At 50.0% G+C, this 13,292-nt stretch overlaps 1 protein-coding gene across 1 annotated transcript in view; it reads right to left on the reverse strand.

Moving 5' to 3' along the window:
* LBHD2 (LBH domain containing 2) overlaps window positions 1-13,056 on the reverse strand; it is a 59,525-nt gene extending 46,469 nt beyond the window's left edge. Inside the window, exon 1 of the mRNA XM_081867240.1 lies at window positions 12,781-13,056. The gene's annotated coding sequence lies outside the window, so the exon portion shown is untranslated. The remainder of the gene's footprint in view (window positions 1-12,780) is intronic.
* Between the last annotated feature and the right edge of the window lie 236 nt (window positions 13,057-13,292).

Here is a 13,292-nt window from a genome sequence, read left to right on the forward strand (position 1 = left end):
GCACAAGGTGCATTTCACACCAAGTGAAGATGCCCGGGTATCAGGATGGTGTCTGACGTTGTCACCATCTGGAGTGCATGCCTGGGGGTTCTTGGATCTCGACTGTTTTCACACACTAGCAACACATCCTGTATAATTCTATCCGTTATCTTTTAGCTGCGCAATTGGAACGAAATTCAGGAACCAAAAGTATTAAAGTTGTATTGACTTTTGAGCCGTCTGGCTGAAAAACGGCAACTAGGCATTCCATTTTGGCGACTGTAACCCTGGTTTAAGGAGCCATTCGGTGCCTAGTTTATATATCTGAATTTCTAACGATGGTTTAAACAATGATGTTGCATGACTGAGCTCTGGAGTGCTCCCATTCCGCTTTTCCCTTAGCCCATCCAAGAGTAAGTCTGGACTCAGCATGACACCCAAACCAACATTCATGGTTTGCTACTCTCCAAACCACAATGTGAAGCCAAGGTTTGTTCTTGGCTTCCCACTGGTTGTGGCTTTCGGAGAGAAGCAAAGCACCAATGCTGGTTCAGACATCAGACAGCCAGTTTGTTTGTTTGTTGGTTGGTTGGTTGGTTGGTTGGTTGGTTGTTTCCTTCCAGCTGGAGGAAGAGAGTCGTGCAAAGAGAAGCCCTTGAACTGCATGTGCCAACATGCAACTCTTGCACATTGTGGTTTAAGCAAACCACCCACCTTGGCTTAGCATTACAGGCAAACGCAGCCAGTGTAAGGTGTCTTCCTATGTCCTAACAGTGGTTGTGTGGTACCAACCGCAACTCTCCCATCTCAAGAACAACGGCATCAGCAATCTTTTTTTTGTTCACAAAGTTGTGCATGTTTTGGTGCTGTTACTAAACTCCGCAAAACAACCGCCGGAGATAGCGGGGGGGGGGGGAGAAGAAATGTGTGTGCTCATCACAGCCAGCAATAGCTCAATCACACTCCCTTAATGGCATGAAAATGACAATTCCTAAAACCACTCCAAAATATAGAAAATGGGTTCTCACTGCTTATGTCCAGCAGAATCAAAACTATTGCAATTTAAGGGACTGGGTTTTAATCCTGCACCCACCCAACTCCCCTAAGCCTGTTAGCATACAGGGGAAATGCTAGCTTTTTCCCTAACATGAGGAAGTGAAAATGCAAGCAGGTATCTGTGCAAATTAACGGGAACATTCTTACAGTGCTTTTTCTGCCTGGCAGTCAGTCTCCGGGATTCATAGAATCATGGCCAGCCCACCTCTGCTTAGAAACCTCCAAGGAAGGATATGCCACCACCTCTCATGGGAGTCTGTTCCACTGCTGAACAACTCTTACTGCCAGAAAGTTCTTCTGAATGTTTAGTTGGAATCTCCTTTCTTGTAACCTGAATCCATTGACAGTGTGAAGAAGTGTGAAGAAGTGTGCATGCACACAAAAGCTCATACCAAGAACTAACTTAGTTGGTCTTTAAGGTGCTACTGGAAGGAATTTTTTTATTTTGTTCTGAATCCATTGGTTCGTGTCCTACCCTCCAGAGCAGGAGAAAACAAGCTTGCTCCCTCCTCCATATGATGGCCCTTAAGGTATTTGAAGATGGCTATCGTATCTCCTCTCAGTCCCTTTTTTTCCAGGTGAAACATACCCAGCTCCTTCCAGTGCTCCTCATAAGGCTTAGTTTCCAGAGCCTTGGTTGCCCTCTGCTGCACACCTTCCAGCTTGTCAACATCCTTCTTAAATTGTGGTGCCCAGAACTGGACACAGTATTCCAGGTGTGGTACTATTACTTCCCTTGATACTTTTGTTGATGCAGCCTAGAATAGCATTAGCTTTTCTTGCTGCTGCATCACACTGCTGACTCATGTTCAACTTGTGGTCCACCAAGACCCCTAGATCCCTTTCACCTGTAAGCCAGGTGTCCCCCATCCTATATTTGTGCATCTGGTTCTTCCTGCCTAAGTGCAGAACCTTACATTTGTCCCTATTTAAATTCATTTTGTTAGCTTGTGCCCAGATCTCCAATCTGTTAAGGTCATTTTGAATTCTGGTTCTGTCTTCTGCAGCATTAGCTACCCCACCCAGTTTGGTGTCATCTGCAAATGTGATGAGCATCCCCTCACTTCCTTCATCCAAGTCATTTATAAAGACATTGGACAACAAGGGGCCCAGGAAAGAACCCTGCGGGACCCCACTTATCACTTTTTTCCAGGATGACGAGGAACCATTAATGAGTACCCTTCGGCTTCGGTCAGTCAACCAGCTACAAATCCACCTAACAGTTACCTCGCTCAACCCACGTCTTACCAGCTTCCTCATGAGAATATCACGGGGGGACTTTGTCAAAACAGGGAGAAAGTTCATACCTTCAACCAGAAATGAATGTTGCTGCCAGTTTTACAGGGCATAGTGGATTCATTATTTCTATAAATGTAATTGTAGGTGTGAAATTTGCCAACCTGATGGGAAAATGTCAGAAGGCGGGGGTGAGGCTTGCTTTTTTTTTCACACCACCAGGTTAACTGCAAGGGAGAAAGAGAGCGCTGCTGGGCTGACTAAATTTGGAGCCTTTGGCGTTTCTGAAGAATTGGGAAAAGGTGGAACAAATGAACGCTAAACATAGATGCCGCGGTAATTTGCCAGGTTCCATTTGTGACATAGTTGTGGTGGTGGTGCCCCTGGTGTGGTAAACAATTTTTTCCCAAACCTTCCTTGCACCCAGTTCTACCCAGTTTACTTTCAGTTGTGGGAAGGATCAGCAGTTAAGATGCCTAAAGTCCTGTACACAGTTTTTTTTTCCTGGGGGTACGCAGGGGTACGCATACCCTAAACATTTTGTGAATCTAAGCTTGGCCTCATTGAGGGGCAGTATTTCAATATGAGGAGAAAAATGAAGGTAAAGGTAAAGGGACCACTGACCATTAGGTCTAGTCATGGCCGACTCTGGGGTTGCAACGCTCATCTGCTTTATTGGCCGAGGGAGCTGGCGTACAGCTTCTGGGTCATGTGGCCAGCAACACTAAGCCACTTCTGGCAAACCAGAGCAGCGCACAGAAACACCGTTTACCTACCCGCCAGAGCGGTACCTACTTATCTACTTGCACTTTGACGTGCTTTCGAACTGCTGGGTTGGCAGGAGCTGGGACCGAGCAACGGGAGCTCACCCCATCACGGGGATTCGAACCGCCGACCTTCTGATCGGCAAGCCCTAGACTCTGTGGTGTAACCCACAGCGCCACCCACGTACCTATTTATCTACTTGCACTGCATGCTTTCGAACTGCTAGGTTGGCAGGAGCTGGGACAGAGCAATGGGAGCTCACCCCTTCATGATCGGCAAGCCCTTGATCGGCAAGACCTTCTGATCGGCAAGCCCTAGGCTCTGTGGTTTAGACCACAGCGCCACCCGTGTCCCTAAAAATTTTTTTTAGAAAGAAAAAAGCACTGCCTGTACATACCGAGTGGAGAAGAGTGGGAGGGAAAAGAGGCAGCATGTACACACAAGAGCATGTGTCAGAGCTGCCCCAAGGTCCCAGCTCACAGAGGACCAACGCCAGGTCGTCGTTATGTACAAAAGTCTTTATTAAAGTTCAGTTTCCATTTCAAAGCCGCAGCGCGCAGCTCTACGTCTTAAACCCTAGACCGTCGAAGTTCCGTCTGAATCTCCTCCCCCCTGACACCAGTTTAAGATTCTAGCCCTGCTCTACCTCTTCCTCTGCTCTCTCCTCCGCTGGGTCCTCCTGCCCGCTGAGGCATTCCCCTTTCTGGACTCTTCTGACGCTGAGTCGCCTGACTCCTCCCCCTGCTTCCGGCGGGCTTTAGGACCTGGTTCCCAGTCCTCGTTCTCTACTGTCCCGCTCGCCTGTACATTTGAACTTGGCTCTCGCGCCAACCCAGTGACCTTCCTCCTGACCGTTACACTGCTTCTATCACTGCTTCCCTCTTCCGGGATGCTGGTTGGACCTGACCTCCCCTCCGTTGCCTGACTCTCCGATGGAGGCGTGGTCAGCCCTGACTCATCTTCTCTCCCTGGTGGGGGATACGCTGGACCCGATATCTGGGACTCTTCCCCCCCCCCCACTATGCTCTGGTGGGGAAGCTGGTCCTGATCTCCAACTGCTGCTCTGGGAGTCCCCGCTGGCCCCTTGCTTCTGGAGTGTCCCCCTTGGGACCCCCCTTGCCCTGGCCACCGGGGCCCCCTTCTGTGAATCTTCCGATTCGCTGGAGAGGCTCATGGAATCTCTCGGGCCACTGTCATCTTCTCCTACGCTGCCCTCCGATTCTTCCCCTTCGCTCTCCCTTTCCTCCCTTCCCTGTGCTTCTGCTCCTGAGCCCCTGACAGCATGCATTTAAACCCAGGTGCATCTCTGCACGGCACTGCTTTCAACGGGATACACCCACAAGCTAATCCACTGCTGTAATGCATGTCAGTTTGTGCAGCTGCTGGTTTTTTTGGAAGGAGGGAAGGAAGCCAAGAATAGTGCTAGGTCTGGGAGGGTGAAAGCGGGCACATTGCTAGGGCGGGGGGCATGTTAGGGGGTGGCAAGATTACTGGCTTGTTGCGGAAGCGCTGCCTTGTTCCCCACCTGGAAGTGTGCAGCTGAAGCAGCCTCTGCCTTCTGGGGGGGGGGGGCGGCATTTCTTAGCGCCACTAAATTGGATTCTCAGTTTGGCTCCCCACCCCAAACAGCAGCAGGTAGACTAAAGAAGAAGGCACAGCCTTTCTAGCAAGGACTAAACCAGATTGCATGGGAGGGGTGCAACCCTGCTGCTTATCAGTGTTGATTATGGCAAACAGCCAGCATACTGCCCCGCTGCGGAAGCCCCAGTGCAACTGGTGGGGCTCAACTCTGAGTGCCTGACTCCTAGACTATGCAAACTGCCCATGCCCCCATCCAGCAGCAGAGTTCTGCTTTGGCAGCTAGGGGAGAGGCCATCCTCAGCTTGGCTGTGTGTCCACAGCAGGCAGTTTACTGGGCTCGAGGCTGGGGAAAGCAAGGCGCAGTCGGTTTCAAGAACTGCGTGTCTATGCTTATGGGCAGGACCCATCAGTGCCAGCGCTCAAGGTGGCACCTGGCAGGAGCTTCGCAGAGGAGGAGAGGAGTGAACAGAGCTCCCTGCCAGCAGCAGCAACAGCAGGGTCAGGCAGTGCCTGGCTGGGCCACTGAGACCAGCTAGAGAGGCTGAGAGCGGGCGCTACAAACTCGCAGGCTGCGCTGGCGATGCTGTTCCTCCAGGGGCACTGTCGCCGCTCCAGCACTTCCTCCTCCTCCTGGCAGGCTCCTGCCATCGCCGCTGCTTCCTTAGCAGCCCACTAGAGGGCCCTGGGGCACAGCCTGGTGAGTCTTGGGAAAGGGACCAAGTGGGAAGCTGGGCAAAAAAAACACACGTTCCCTTCATCCGTCCGTCCATCGCAACCCCCAGAGTCTTGAGCAAAACTGGGGTGGGGGCTTTTGAAAGAGTGAACAGAGATGGAATGTGGGGGGATCAAGAGAGAGAGAGACTTCTAGTATAATAATAATAATAATAATAATAATAATAATAATAATAATAATAATAATATTTTGGTAGCTTCTAGTTCAGAAGCCACTTCTGCACCATGCAAATGCATCAATCAGCATATATATATATATATATATATATGCAGGTTTTGGTGTCCTCGGGTGTCTTCCCGTGTAAAAGTTGGGGTGTCTAGGCGACGTTTCGACGAGGTCTCACTCGTCATCTTCAGGCTGGTGCTTTCGGCTTCTTGTTACTGGAACAGAGCAGGATCTCAGTGTTTGAGTTCCTATAAATACTGTAGAGGGGGTGTGGTGTATAGCCTCCAATGTTCTGGGCAGAGAGGAAGTTCCCAGGCTAGTGTGCCTTTTCTTCTTTTGTTCCTTAATTACTTGAGAGATATCTTGAGTGATTTCTTGAGTGATATCCTGAGTACCACTTAGGTGGGTCATTAGGTGTGGATTAGTTGCTAAAGTCTTTGTGTCTTGACCTCTTGAACTTTGTGAAGAGTTTTCATGAGAAGATGGCTGTACTGTACTTAGTTGTGCTCTGGCTTGGCTTCGTGTATAGGGGCGAGCTGTGGTTTTGTGGCTTGTGTCAGCCAGATCTGTGTAGGGATTGCAGGGGGGTGCAGCATCCGGAGGTGCCACCATGGATTGGCTACTGGATGGTGTCTGTAATTCATCTGTGGAGAGGGTCTGGGTTTGGGTCTGGTGTGGTTGATTGGTGTTGGCGTTCTGTGTGCCTCTGGATCTGGTGTCAGTTTTTGTGGGGAGGGCTAATTTCCAGATGTCTGGCAAGCGGGATGTGTCGTCACGCTTGTTCATGTTGTGAGGGTGTTTCTCTATCTCGATGGCTTCCATGATTATTCTCTTGTGGTGATGTTCCGTGTTAAAGAGCAATTTGGAATCTGCAAAATTAATTTCGTGTCCTGTTTCTTTCATGTGTTGGAAAAGAGAGGAAGTTTTTTCTTCTTTTTTGACGGCATTCTTGTGTTCTGCGATACGTGCATTTATTCGTCTGTTTGTTTGTCCAATGTACGTGGCTGGGCAGACTTTGCAGGGTATTTCATAGATCCCTTGGTTTTCCAACTGGATTTTATCCTTGGGGTTTCTGAGGATATTGGCTATTTTTTGGTTGGTGCAAAAGGCTGTTTTGATATTGTGTTTATGGAGGATTTTGCTAATTTTATCTGTAGTGCCCTTGATATAAGGAAGGAGGGCCATGCCATTGTTTTCTTCTGTGTCTTGGTTTTTGGGGGGTGTTTCCTTTTGGATTAGCTTCGTAATCCTGTTTTGCTGGTATCCATTGGCAATTAACACGTTTGAGAGATTCTGTAACTCAGTTGTCAAGTGGTCTTTGTCAGCCAGGCGTTTGGTTCTGGAGATGAGAGTCTTGGCTACGGAGTTTATTTGTGCAGGGTGGTGGTGTGATTGTGCATGTAAGTAGCGGTTGGTGTGTGTTTTTTTCCGGTAGATAGTGTGTCCTAGGGAGCCATCAGGTTTTTTGTAGATTAGGACGTCAAGGAAGGGAAGTTGGTTGTTGGCTTCTATTTCCATAGTGAATTGTATTTTGGGGTGTAAGTTGTTGAGATGTGTGAGGAAGACACAAAGACTTTAGCAACTAATCCACACCTAATGACCCACCTAAGTGGTACTCAGGATATCACTCAAGAAATCACTCAAGATATCTCTCAAGTAATTAAGGAACAAAAGAAGAAAAGGCACACTAGCCTGGGAACTTCCTCTCTGCCCAGAACATTGGAGGCTATACACCACACCCCCTCTACAGTATTTATAGGAACTCAAACACTGAGATCCTGCTCTGTTCCAGTAACAAGAAGCCGAAAGCACCAGCCTGAAGATGACGAGTGAGACCTCGTCGAAACGTCGCCTAGACACCCCAACTTTTACACGGGAAGACACCCGAGGACACCAAAACCTGCATTCCTGTACCCGTGAAAATCTACGAAAGCATATATATATATATATATATACACACACACACACACACACACATACATATATACATATATATATATATATATATATATATATATATATATACACACACACACACACACATACATATATACATATATATATATATATATATATATATATATATATATATACATACTGCATGTTGCAGGTGGCAATTTAGTGCCACTGCCACAAATGAGGAGCGCCCCCCCCCCCGAGTTCACAATAGGGGTGGAGGGATGGGGGCGGCAGTGATGCTTTTACCACCTGCGGCAAGATTTACAGCTCTGCCCCTGGCCAAGTACCCCTGCAAACTCAGAGGTTGTTCAGAAAAGCAGGAATATCAGAGACACAGTGTGGAATTTCCAAAGACATGCACTGAGAACACAGAGTGAGCCAAAGCAAGAAACTCGAGAGAAGTAAAAGCTTCAAGTTTCTCATATTCCTAGCATCCAAAGATCTATATTTTAAACACTGCTGTCATTCATCAAGGATGTTTGGGCAGCACATTTTCTTGATGCGACAACAGAGACTTTTTCCCAGAGCAACCACTATTATTGCCAAACATTTTGCTTAATAGTCTCTCCCACTGCCACCCCCCCTCCAAAAAAAATGATTCCTTGAACATCATTTCTTGCTGGCAGTACATTCTAACAAACGCAATGCATGTAACCCTCCGCATTTTGTGGAATGGAGGTGGAGAACATACTTGTCATGCACTTGCAGGCACTTTGGTACAGGCAAGAAAGAGGAGCTCTGAAACCCTAGAGAATGGCTGCCAGCCAGAGTGGACACTACTGGTCTAGATCAGGCACAGGCAAACTCGGTTCTCCTGATGTTTTGGGACTACAGCTCCCATCATCTCCAGCTAACAGGTCAGGGATGATGGGAATTGTAGTCTCAAAACATCTGGAGGGCCGAGTTTGCCTCTGCCTGGCCTAGCTGGACCGAATGTGCTGGCTTGATGTAAGGGCGGTTTATGTGCTTGTATTTGTTCTTTCAGATATTATGTGCTCAAGGTACACAAGCACTTACAGGAAGGAGCACAATGCCTTTTTCCAAGCAGCCGTAATACAATGCACAGGAATCTGCGCCCACTCGTTTTCTGCTTTCACAAGGCTAAGGAAGAGGCGGGTGTGCAATTTACAAAGTACCGATGCTAAACAATGGCTCAAAAAAGATGCGGCTGGAAGGATGCTACTAGCAGCATCCCTAACTTTTACACCAGCCTTCACCAGCCAGGTGTCCTCCAGATATTTTTTTTAGGCTACGGTGTGGCTGTGCTGGTAGGGGCTGAAAGCCTGGAGTTGAAGCCAAATGCCCTACAGGGTTGCTGAAGGCTGTTTTACATGCTCCCCCATTGCCATCCTGGTGAACAGAGCATTGGCCTTAAACCTGAAAGATGTGGTACTGGAATCTGCCACATCACATTGTGGACTATTTCACCCACGTACATTTTTAGGTGCTCGCACTGAAACCAAATGTGCCTGAGAGCGAAACACTTGCTTACAAACCCATACATCACACAAATACAGAGAATCAGAATTGGAATGGGGGGGTGGGTCCCTTTTGGGTATGTTCCGCAGCCAGCCTGGCTTTGCAACTGCAGAACGCATTCCAATAGTTCCTTAGGCAAATCCTTCGCTTTGAGACTTGGTTGGGCTTCTGGGGGCTCCTGAGCTGGGACACACAAGACAAGCTGATAATTATAGTTACAACTTCTCCGCGCTCAGTTTGCAAGTACTACGCAAACTATCAATAATGGCAAATTGGAGACATGAAATTATTTCATTGATGTTCACACAGACAACAGTTGCTCGCTCCGACACTTACAGAAGCCAGTTTGCTATTACCGTCATTTTTGTTCCCTTTTGGGTTGTCTGTTGCAAATCTTTACCATTTCTCTCTTTCCGCTTCATGCAACACACAGGATGTTTCGTGACTGAGGGCGAAAAGCTGCAGATTGCAGATTAGACTACGATTCCATATACCCATCTTATTTCCACAAATAAAAGGTTGCACTTAAAAACTGGATCTAGGAGCCACAAGTGTTTTCATTCTTCCTCTCTCCTTCCCATTGTCAACAGCTTTGTTTGCTCCTCCGTGCCGCAGGCTGCAATCCTAAACATACTTTTCTGGGACTAAGCCCTGTTGAGCTAAATTCTATTTGCTTCTGAATAGACATGTATTGGACAGCACTGCCAGTTCCCGGCTGGCGATGCCGCATGCCAGTGAATTCTTGTTAGCAAACTGACGCTGAAATCTTAACTTTCTCCTAAAACCTTTCACCACTGCTCTACATAAGACACAAACCCCTATGACAGACCAGAGGAAGGCATCACCCTGGTTTAAGTTCTGGGAAAGTAAGAGCTAGAAGAGAAATTACCAGATCCTCTGATTTAACTCCCCAAAGAAAATCCCCGACTGCAAAAATGATCCTAACTCACAGGTTTAACAGCTACTGTTGTTCTGATTCCATCGGGCTGCACCTCTTCCTTCTGCCACCGATCTGTGCTTGCCAAAACGGTAAGCATTTGCCTTCCCTGGGCATAGCTCAGTTGGTTAGAGCGTGGTGCCGATAACGCCAAGGTTGCAGGTTTGATCCCCATGTGGGACAACTGCATGTTCCTGCATTGCAGGGGTTTGGACTAAATGATCTTCAGGGTCCCTTCCGATTCTATGACTTTTTTGGATCTACTCCCACCCCCCTTTATTCTTACATTCACCAACTTAAGCCGGGTGCAAAAGATATATAAGTTAGCGTACAAACCCCTTGTTTATTCTGCATCCAGGCATCTCCCACTGCTGGTTTGGGAAGCATAGCTAGTCATTATGAGCATGAGACACATAAACTCAGGGTTCTGGGTTCGAATGTCGGGCAAAAGATTCCTGTAATGGAGGGGGTTGGGCAAGATGACCCGTGGGGGTCCCTTCTAGTGTTTTGACACACTCCCCACCCCACCCTTCAAACGAGCTTCAGTCCAATTAAGAAAAACAATGTCCCAACTGCCTCTGAACACCGTCCTGAGCCTAGGAACAAGTTTTGGGATCCAGAACTGAAGAGGGCTTGCTCATCCTTCTGCACAAAAGTCACAATCCCGCTCCAGTTTGCTCCTCTGAGCACTTCCGGACGAAGGGTGGCTATTTAAGGAGCATTCCTTCTGATTTGTTTGTGCAGAGGTAAGAGGACCCATGGCGTCAAAGTTCCCTCACGCGTGCCAGTAAATGTTCCCATCACTTTCCTTATCGCAAGAAGCCTGATCTGTTCAGGAAAGCAGGTCTGTTGCACAAGACTTCCTAATCAACGCCCATGGTGAGACCTGGATTTGCCAGTATATGACTGAATCCCACCCAAAAATAGCAGCCAGTCCAGAAGAGCTCTTTGTTTCTTTAAAGGGGAAAAGGGCACCTTCTTTTTCCTGCTCTTGCTGATGTTAATCAGTCGAAAGTCAGCAGCCCTAGACAATCTACTGCAAAACACCCAGAGATCTACCTTCTGCCCATCCCTGGAGTAGGGACTACTGGAAGCGGGGGCTTGCTTGGGTTTAAAGGCATTTGCTGAGAAAGCTCCTGGGAACCTCCAGGTTAGCTGTCCTGAACCTATGCACAGTTCTCTACACAGTTCCTTCAAATTTCTGCACACTCTCCTTACATCAGCCCACACTCAGCACTCTCCCTTGTGCTCCCCAGTCACCTGCCCCTGTGCTTGCTCTGAAGCAGAGGTTTGGATGCCCCCCCCCCCCCGTCCTGAATGCTGTAGTTGAGATTCCTGCATCGCAGGGGGTTGGGGTCCCTTCCAACTCTACAATGCTATGATTCTTCTGCTTCTACCTCATCCTTTCCACCGCCTCACCTCTGTTCCTTCCACCCCTCAAGCCGCCATCCAAAGCATGCTTTCTTGGAAGACAGCCCCGGTAAAATCAGCAGGGCTTACTTTGGAGTAAATGTGGCTTACGACCTACTCTTTTTGCTCCCCATCTCTGCTTTTTCCTTCTGCACTGTGACACTTCCACACGCCCCTGCTCCAAAGGCCACTGCCACAGAGGGCCAACAGCGCAGGGTTGTTGATGTTGTTGCTGCTGCTGCTGCTGTTTTTAAAGGGCCAGACAATCATCTGCAAGTAACATTATCCAGTGGCGTAGCGTGGGGGGTGCAGGGGGGCCGGCCGCAACATCTGGGGGTTAGGGTTAGGGCGCGCAAATCCACGGGTTAGGAGGCGCAAATCCATGGGTTAGGGGGCGCAAATTACTTGCCTTGCCCCGGGTGCTGACAACCCACGCTACGCCACTGACATTATCAGAGACAGGTGAACCAGAATATCCATATCTAGACAAAGGATAGCTCTGGTGAGCGGAGGCTACAGCTCTTGCCCCTGAGTCCTGCCTTTGAGCTTCCCAGGAGCAAATGTCGGGAGACCCCCGACATTTGATCAGGCAGTGGGATCATTATATCATACCTGCCTTATAGCGAGTCACATCTAGGTCAGTATCGCCTACACTGGCTGGCAGCAGCTCTCCGGGGTCTCAGGCAGGCTCCTCTCCAAGCCCCACCTGGAGATGCTTAGGAATGAACCTGGGACCTTCTGCATGCCAAGCACCAGGGCTTTTCTTCAGGAGGAACTCACAGGAACTCAGTGCCTGCACCTCTCAGGTGGGTACCATGGCCATTCTAAGAGAACGAGGGCGATTGCATTCATGGTGAGTTCCGGCACCTCTTTTTAGAGAAAAATAGCACTGCCAGGCACAGCTGCCGCTTTGCCCTCCAGCTATGTCTGCATAGCTCAGAGCATGGGGCTGATAATGCCAAGGTTGCAGGTTCGATCCCCATATGGGACAACTGCATATTCTTGCACTGCAGGGGGTTGGTCTAGATGACCCTCAGGGTCCCTTTCAACTCTATGAATTCTACGAATGCCTCTTTTCCTGCCTCCTTTCCAGCCCCTCAACTGTAACCCGCTTCTTCCTACCCAGCTTGTGGTTCCTCCGGATCCACAGCTGTCGACTTTTCCCTTTTCTTGCGAGGAATCCTATTAGGAATAAGGGAATTTCCCTTTAATAAAGGGAAACGTTGGCAGCTATGCGGATCCCTGCCTGCCTCCTGCCTCCCCCTGCCTCGGATCCCAGCACCCTTTCCCTCCCGGCCCCCCTTGTCCCCCTCCCCACCGCTCCCCCTTCTCCCTGCGCCCTCGGGAGCCGGGAGAGCATCCTTCCTTCGTACCCGGCCACCGCGATCCCCTTTTCCTGGGGCGGGGAGAGACGCGGGAAACCAGCCCGTCTCCGCTGCCCTGGCAAGTCCGGCGCAATCCCCGCGGCTCTTGCGCTTACCTGTCCGCGGCGCAAAGATCCGAGGCGCTGCTGCCGCCGTCGCAGCTGCTGCTGCTGCTGCTGCTTCTCCTCCTCCGCGCGCGCGCAGCCGAGGCGGAAAGAATCGGCCAGGCAGCTTTAGGAGGCGCGGGGCGGCGATCCAAGCGCGGGGCGCGCAGCCTTCCGGAGCAGCGAAGCCAGCGGGAGACGACGACGACTCTGCACGCGCAGCACCGGGCACCGCGCAAAGCTGGCAGCCGCTGCGCCTCGGTGGTGGCACGCGAAGCCGCGCGGAGACTTCCAGGAAAGGGGGCGGAGTGGAGAGCTGGGGCGGAGGAGAGGCGAGCAAACCCCACCCTCGGGCTGGGGTGGGGGCAGAGCTGTGCGCGGCGGAGAGCCCTCGGGCGAGCGGCAGCCCCACGTCGGGGTTGGGCTCCTCCCTTGGCGATCCCGGCGCGCCCTCTTCCTCTCCACCCGACGCCGTCTCTTGCCGGGCGCTTCGTAGCGAGTGCGGACGAGGCTGCTGGGGTTGG

The sequence above is a fragment of the Podarcis erhardii genome (genome assembly GCF_964252035.2).
Source record: "Podarcis erhardii genome assembly, chromosome: 1".
Lineage (NCBI taxonomy): Eukaryota > Metazoa > Chordata > Lepidosauria > Squamata > Lacertidae > Podarcis > Podarcis erhardii.